The sequence below is a fragment of the Amphiura filiformis genome, chromosome 13, assembly GCF_039555335.1.
Source record: "Amphiura filiformis chromosome 13, Afil_fr2py, whole genome shotgun sequence".
NCBI lineage: Eukaryota > Metazoa > Echinodermata > Ophiuroidea > Amphilepidida > Amphiuridae > Amphiura > Amphiura filiformis.
Window position 1 is genome coordinate 8,179,327 of NC_092640.1, and position 9,347 is coordinate 8,188,673.

Sequence of the window (9,347 nt, forward strand, 5' to 3'; positions counted from 1 at the left end):
ATTGACGATATGGATTTTTTTCCCAAAACACCAAAAAAAATTAGGTCTTTTGGGAAAAAATCCATATCTTCAATATGAAAGGTCAAAATTTTCAATTGACCGTCGGCTTTTCCTCCCTGCTACATACACTTTAAGAATATATCATTAGATTTATATAATTTACTTCGAGGACTGTTATATATCAAAAATATGAAAAATATCAAATTTTTATAATTTGTCATAAAATTTGTATTATATTGTGATTTTCAAAAAATGAAAATTATTTGATATTAGAAAGACATGCTTCGTATTCAGAATGCAATTCGATAGGTCTGAGGTGCTCTCATGTCGCACAAAAAATACTGTCGAAACGCAATAAACGCTCATTTTAGATCCCTTAAGTGAATATCCAGACCTGTGATAATGTTGTTACTCACGTAATCCCTCAGATTCCTTTTGAAACAGCTCGTGACAAAATGGTTGAACTTTATCCCAACAAACATAAAACATTAATGTTACAATGTAGAAGAGGTTGCTAGAAAAATTTTCAATTTCGGGTTATAATGGTATAAAACATGTTTAAAAGTTGCAGCAAAACATTTTAAGCGAGCCCGTGTTGTTAATAGGTAGGCCTACATTATAGCCAGGATTTATTTGCGGAGGCCGCAGAATTTCTAAAATGTGGACTTTCAAGTAGTTCCACTAAAGTGGGCTCATCCATTCCCTCTGAAAAGTGGATTTTGTTTTGCAAATATGTCACCCAATGACCCCTCTTTTCATCAGCTTACACCCAATGATCCCTGGAAATGGCTTCAATCAAGGCCTTTGCTTTAACCAAGTTTCCAATTCTGAGGGGACACAGCCGGCTGCACGGCGCAGGACACAATGGTGCTTCGTGGCCATTCAAAAAGGTGTCGGCAAAAACTTCCAAGATATAGCGACTTCCTTTTATTTATATACTAGCAGGAGACCCGCGCTTCGCGCGGGTCCCCGCTAGTTGAGTAAACGGGAGCGGTTAGTAAACGGGAGTGGTTAGTAAACATGGTAAACGGTGATGATAATCATGGTGTCTTGGTGTAGATCATCAGTATTCATCCAGTATAGTAATGATCATGTTAGCTTGATAATCATAAATATCCAGACCTGTGATAATGTTGTTACTCATTCAATCCATCAGATTACTTTTGAAACAGCTCATGACAAAATGATTGATTTTAACTTTATCCCAACAAACATAAAACATTAAGGTTAGAAGAGGTTGCTAGAAATCGTTTCAATTTCGGGTTATAATCGTAAGCAACATTTAAAGTTGCTGCAAAACATTTTAAGCGATTCCGTGTTGTTAATAGCAAGGCCTATATTCTAGCCAGGATTTAATTGCGAGGCGGGGGCCGCAGAATTTCCAAAATGTGGACATTCACCCACACCCGAACATTTAACCTTTTCGGGCTATACTGAACAGTTCTGTCCCTGTTGGCTATACATTTTAACATTCCCTCTGAAAAGTGGACTTTCTTGCAAATCTGTCACCCAATGAACCCCTTTTCATCAGCTTACACCCATGATCCCCCGAAATGGCTTCAAGGCCTTTACTCACCAAGTTTTCAATTCTGAGGGGACACAACCCCCTGCACGGCGCGCGACACAATGGTGCTTCGTGGCCATTCAAAAAGGTGGCGGCAAAAACTTCGAGTGTTTTTAAGGACCTAGCCTAAGTCCATCGGGCTCCAATAATGGCTCTGCATAAAATGTTGGTCCAACGGACGAGGACACAAAACACATCAAGGATCAATAAATGATACCAAAGGATGGCCTTGAATATGAACAACAGGAAAGAAGACGAGCAGGGTACACCGTGTGGGGAAACAAGTAAAATACAGACTAGACAATATGCAGGGGGTGGGGCAAAACAACAAGGATCAATGGGAATACAATGGTACACTAGAACAAGTGATGGAAATCACTGTGCACATAAACAGACTCGGTAAACCTAACAACCAATGTAGGCACAAAAACAGGCAAAGTTCGATGGCCAACAATTGCCAATTTCAGGCCCACAGAAGTGTCAGCAAAACAGTACAAACTTGAGTATTTCAATGACAAACAAATGTAGTTAAAAGAACAATAAAATTGAAAAGCCGCTTTGTAATTTAAACCTCAATAAACAATGTTTTCTATATATTTTTAATCCCTTCTTTATTCATAATTATTAAAAGGTTTCAAACTTCTACCAAATTCGGAGCTGTTTTTAAATTGGACATGAAAGTAGGCCTATTCGCGGCAAACGCACGTACAGCGAAAAACCTGGCGCCGTCCATCATGCACGCGCTTGTTGATGTCCCTCCTCTTTTTTCCACATGCATTTTAAATAGATAAAGACGCGCGGAAAACGCATGGAATTCAAAATCGACATTTGTCACTCATTATGTAAACTAGAAAATATTTGCAGCTCAACACTGACAGTTTCATGTCTCTGCGACATTCCGTTCAACAGTTATCGATGTTTTAAAGATCAGGGCCTACCGAAACGCGAAAACTCGCAAATTTCGACTTTTCCTCCAATAAGTTTGTGCAAAACTCACTAAACGAGTGGCAGACATCAAATTGAGCACGTCTTTGAACCAAGTTTAATTTACTTTCCAGATTATCAGTCTTGCCATTTTGTAAATCATTTATTAAAGAGTCTGAAGTATAACCACCCACCCCCACCCCGTTTCAGTGGTAACATTTATGATCTTTTTGCGTAGGCCTACTGAATATTCAGAAAAACGGTCTCATGCAGATTAACAATGTCTATTAACGCGGCTGTGTACTCTAGACATTGTTTCTTTCGCGAAATTGAGCTTTTTTGAAATGTATTTACTTTGTTATGTTTTTTTATAAATACAAGGAAAGAAAATCCAGATTTGTTAACTTCAACTGCTCTATTTTATGGATTTTATTTCACTATTTCACTCGTTTCCGCAATTTAAAAGGAAAGAAAATCTTTGTTGTACCATCCCCAGACAAACAGGTGGTATGTTTATTTATTTATTTATTTATTTATTTGAACAGACGCTTTTGAATCAGCGGTACACGCCTAAATTGGCGGTGCGTTCATGCCTATGGTACCATCCATAGGTTCTCGTTTGTCTGGGGTACCATCGGGGTATACGCGCGCAACAACGCATCGCGTTTTGTAGACTCGCAATTTGTTAACGCACAGATACGCTACGAATACGCAACGCTTATATGCATGCGCGGCGCATCTTATGGAAGCACCACGGAAGCACTGATTTCATAAAAACCTGGCGGTCAAATGGCTCCGTTTTAGCTGATAAAATGTGATTTTTTTCAAGTTCTTTCCCCGATTTAAACATCAAGATATGAATATATTTCGCCCAAACTTCTCAAGGGGCTGTGGATTTACCCGATGTTTACGTAATGTAAGGTAGAAAAACGAGAACTGCCGCATTCTCCTGTGAGCTTCGATCGAAGTGCAAAATGTGACCACTTTAAACTTTAACGGCCTTTATTTCAATGTTCATTTTCTCAGTAAAATGACGATTTAGGTACACGATCATGACGATGACTCAATAAATACAGCATCTATAGGTAAGCTATTATACTCATCATAAAAAGCATGATCGACTTAAGAAACGGTTTTCTAATTTTTTTTTTATATTTTGGTATATTTCCGATTTTAAGCATCATTTTGTGCAAAGAGTCGTTTGTGAATTTAAAAAAGTTCATGTTGATGCCTTATATGTTCAATATCTCAAAAAATAAGGCCGATATCAAAAAAATAAAAAAACGTTTTTGGAATGGTGTCTCAAGATTAAGAAGAAAAAAACAACAATTTTTGGAACGAGTGTTTTTTTGTTATGATGTACCGAACAAAATTGCCAAAAACTCACTTTTTGTGATTTTCTTCATAATTGTTGTTTTACACCAAATCTGTATTTATATTAAGATTCATTGATGTATTGCCATTATAAAAATGTCTACTTTTATATGTCTTGCGTGAATAATTACAAAGTTATGGCACTTTTACTACATGCATGTCTGAGAGTACACAGCTTAAAACCCATTTTGAGGAATTGTCGACTCATATCTAGACTTCTAGACCTCAAAATCAAGTTGTTGTTATTATTGTTGTTGTTTTCGTATTTTAAAAACACTTGGACAATGGCGTGAGCTGCTGTGAATAGAGATATATACGCTTAGATTATTAATACACAGATTGGAATTTTTCATGCATGTGCCCTCTAAGCGTACTCGAATTCAGCTGACGCCGGTACATCGCTTATCTTACGCGCGAAGTTTCTTTTGTGTACGCTCGCGCTATTTGCGCTATTTTGAGTTTGCTCACGCGGTACCTGACTTAGCGTCGATCCCCTGAGGCAACATGCCATGTTTCCACGGTATGAGCTAGCGATCGGACAGGAGCTTAGCTAGAAAAATGAGAAACCATGTGACCAAACCTGAATTGAAACTAGCCTGAGTCCCTCTGCCCCGATCTCGAAACAATTCAAAATGGCGGAACAAAATGGCCGTTTCTCGATGCAAGCACAACCCGACGACCGTGCGTAGCAGTTGAAGGATTGATGGATCAAGCCTAATAAAGAGCAACATGAAGATCCCCAGTGTCAAAGATACTATTCATAAGACCATACTGCAGTTACTGTCCGTTTTCCTATACACAATACACAGAGCTCTCACAATTGACGCGTGACCTCTACAAGTAGTGCATGTTAGAAGTATATAACAACTGCAGTGTATTTCTTGATTTTAATAATAAGCATGGGTAAAAAGCAGTAATGACAAAAATACAGAACAATTTGGAGTAATGAATTAAAGAGTTGACAGGAGTTATAGGAGTTAATGTTTTTTGCTGTTTCAGTGTGCATGTTCTCACCATTGATGGTTTGGTGAACTGTCATGTAACATGGATGTAAGCGTGATCCTAAAAAATGCCTTTCACGGTGACCCAAACTATTTACAAGACCTCTTCTGCATTGAGGCTGGCCTTCCCTTTTAAAGGGAATTTTTATTTTCCATTTTAATCCACCTGGTATGGTCAGCGAATTAAACACTGCACCGGTTCTTATTTCTCCAGTCAGATATGGTTGGACCGATTAAATGGTGTGATCTCTTAAATTTAGCAAACATACGACAGCATTCAAGCTTTGACTTACGTTTGTTGGCCAGAATGGTGGATACTTAAAGTGAAAGATTATATTCTACTTGAAAGAGCATTTTCTAGGGTGAAATTGTGTGTAGAAATTGAATCTGACATAAAAAAAAATGCATAATTATCAACTTGAAAACTTTCCCCATAGCACTGTACAGGCATATTTCTGCCCGAAGTCCCCATATTTGAGCGAAAATTGGCGCAAAAAAAAATAAGTCCTTCAAAACTGGGACTCTCGGGGCTAAGCAAATATAAACTTCATTCACTGTAGATAGCGTATGGGTCCACGCGTACGCGCTATGATCCTCCTCGGATTTTTTTGCCGTGGTAAATCGAAGTGAATTACGGCAGGGGTTCAATTATATTAATCCACTATGATTATTTTCTCCCATGAAAAGCGGCGCGCCGATATTTGTGGGCGCCGAGCCTAAGTTAAGTTTTTTTGCAGAGCGGCGCCTGACTTTGTGTGGGCGGCTCGGCGCACAAAGTCAGGCGGGGGGGGGGGGGCGGGGCTCATTGCTCATTGCACAGTTAAAACAAAAACATGTGTTGTGATGTGTGGATTTAACCAGAGAAGATCTGATTTAATCAGTTGAGCTGTTTTCAATTAGTGTTATCTTGGTTTAATAGCTTTTAATGGGGTTTAAGTCCTGCAATGGTCGTGGTGAATTCTACTGTAGACATGACTGAATCATGCATCCTGATACAACCACGTCCTAACAGCCCTAGTGACGGGATCAACACGTTGCATAGACTGCGCTGCATTCCTTTTTTTTTTTTGATAAACAATTCATACGTTTCCATGCATGAAACCATTTAAAATCTATGACGAAACACATCACATCTCCAGTGACTGCCCTGCCAGAGAATCCATGGATATGCTGTTGAATCAGAACGGTCAGAGAGATTAATTTAGGGAATGATAAATTAAACTGGTCTACTACAGTAGACTACACGTTGCAATGGTATTGTATTGGGATAGCAAAATGTTTGGCCAAAAATCACAACATGAACATAATACTACATGGTACTAGAGAAGGTGCGACGAAGGAAGTGGAGAAATGTCGAAGTGATTTGGCAAAGTAAGAATATTTCCAGTATATAGCAATCTTGTTGTGTTACTTAAAATAATGCAGTAAATAAAAGTTGCAGAACTTGGCTTCTATCGTTTCTAATGCAGCTCTGTATGGTAGAGATCAATGAGCACAATCAATTAATGAATAATTAAGCATCTACTTATCACATTGTGTATTATAGAGAATATCCAATTAATTAATCATGTTATTCTATGAATATTTACAGAGAATATAGGCCTAAGGTGTACAGAGAAAGAAAATAAAGGAAAATAAATGTAATAATAATTATTATAGAAACTTAACACATAACAGCACTAAGCAGCCATTCGATGACATCAATGAGGACTAAGTTCCGCAGTCTAGGAGCGTGTTTATTGTGAATATACAGCATTTTGAGTATACCGTACACGATCCTTGTATATGTACCGATACTCTTGCTATTTATAGTGAGACACAGTTACCGCACAAATTATATACCAACTAACATTATCGTACATTTGCAATGACCCCGAGGTCACGGATTTTATCTAACACACGCGTCGCGTCGCGTCACGTCACGTCACGTCACGTCGCGTCGCGTCGCGTCACGTCACGTCACGTTGATATCTTCTTAAAAGTTACAAACAAGTCATACGGATTCAGTTCACGATTTCGTTTAGATTTTCCCGTGGTGTTTCCGCATCGAACCCGTCATTATCCCAGGCCCACAGTGAAATGGTTATCGGCGTGGCGATTGCTGACGGCCGCACACCACCAAATAAGCCCCATCGAAATGCACGTAAAAGGGCAAACAGATTCGCGATTTTACCTTCCATGAATTTCCAGACACGATCATTTATTTAAAAATGACTTTTTCTATGGCAAAATATTTACTTGTATTTGTATGAAAAATATTCCTTATTAATTTTACTTGGCCTATACAAATGTAGGTCCTACCAGCTTTAAACCACCTCCTTTTTCCAACTTCAAGTAGCAAACCTTATTTATTATTCGGACTAGCAAGCTTTGATATTTAAATTCGGACTTGCGAAACGGAATAGAAAGAAGAAAAGAACTAGGTTCATTGTGCTCACAAGTGAGCACATGTGCATTTGGCAACGAATTGGCCTTGACCTTTATTTGACCTTTGGCCCCTCAACGGTAGATTGCACATCGGGTCACTGTGGAAACGTTTTTGGTAACATTTATTGTTGACCTCTGTTTTCAGGTCAAAAGTCATACGTGGGTCAAGGTCATTCAACATGTCAGGTCAAGGTCAAGGTTAATTAATTCGGACTAGGTTTGGATCAAATCCATTGAGTCTGGAGTGAGATCAAACTTTTAACACAAATGACCCTCAATGACCTTTGACCTTGAAGCCATATAGGAAACTTAGTAGCCACTTACCCACTTGTGCTTCCCACAAGGTTTGTGGCATGTGAAAAAAATGTCGTGAAATCACATTTTGGCCATATCAAGTAGGTCAAAGGTCAAATTAGGGTCATGGTCACACAACATTAATGGGGGTGGTCAGTGATTATTGTGACCAAGCCTGGTCAAAATCCGATGTAGTATACGGGTGCTAGACTCATTTTGAAATGTTGCCAGAAAGAAGAAAAATGACCTTTGACCCCTTATTTGTGTACATCCTATATGAAGCATAGGCCTAGGGGATTCTTCTAAAATATTTTGGTGGAAATCGGCTTAATCGTCTAGAAGCCTTAGTATTTTTGTGTGAAAAAAATCACATTTTCAACTATATAATCAAGGTCAAAGGTCAAATTGGGGTACAAACCATAAATGGGAGTGATCAGTGGTCATTCTGACCAAGTTTGGTTAAAATCCAACTTAGTATGTGGATGTTATAGCGATTTGAAATGTTGCCAGAAGAAAGAAATGCGGGTGAAAGAAAGCATTTGGCAACATTTGTTGCCAAATGCAAAAAGGGAGCAAAAGACAACCGAGACGAGAGCAAATATCCCCTACTGCGAATTATATGACCAGCTATTTACACCGCCATCAAAGAAGACCAAACAATACCGCATCATATACCTCACAGATTCTGCAAAAATGGCTAACGTGTTTTATAAGTCTGAAACACGCGAATGAGGTAGCTTATTTTGTTTTGATAGGCCATTTTCACGTGTGTTTCAGTGGGAGCATTATTTAGTGGTGTGCGCACTGTACGTAGCCTCCGTCGCAGGCTACTCGTGTTTTATCACACTCATAGTTTGAGAAAAGCGAAAACGCACCGCCTGCAAAAGAGGCTACACTATACTAGGATACGGGCTGTGGTTTAAAAGTAGTTCCAGCAATCCCGATTATTTTATTCATTGAAGCTTTGCTGTGCTTTGCGGCATTGATGAAAAGCTGGAATTCCATGGACTATTTCACGGACTATTTATCACGTAGGGAGATAAGGGTAATTGTGGAGTTAATAATTTATTATGAACTTTTGATAACATTTCAACGTGACGCGACGTGACGCGACGTGACGCGACGTGACGTGACGTGACGTGACGTGACGCGACGCGTGTGTTAGACAAAAGCCGAGGTCACGCGGGGAATGTGTAAATATTGTGGCGCGAGCTATAAACAGCCCATTCAACAATATGATCATGGCGGTGAACATGTAGCTTCTGTTTTGATAACTCTTGGGGGTTTGGATCGTTTCGAATGTCCTGCGCGCATCCTACGCATCATGAAGAAGCTCCTACTTCCGGTAATACCGCACACAAAATGTGACACAATTTATACCGGTGTGTTTATAGTGCAAATATCTCGCGAAAATATCCTTTTTGTTTGTAGCAAATCATTATAATAAAGGTACAGGGATGTATTAAAAATTGAATAAATTCATACCCGCTGTTCATACGCAGACATTGTCCATTGAAATGTGTGTGATACTTTTCGTATAAAAATGACATTGTGAGTTCACATTTAGAACGCACGTACTACGTTGAAATAGGCTGATTTTACCTCATGTCGAGGTAAAAGAAAACGTGGAGAAACAACGAATGTTGTCAAAACATCACGAGCTTTTTGTACAGGTGAGGGGTGGTGCAATAATTGTGTGTATCCCCTGGTGGTGAATTATTATAGAGAGGGGGGTAGGGGCAAGATTTTTGGGCAGGACAAAA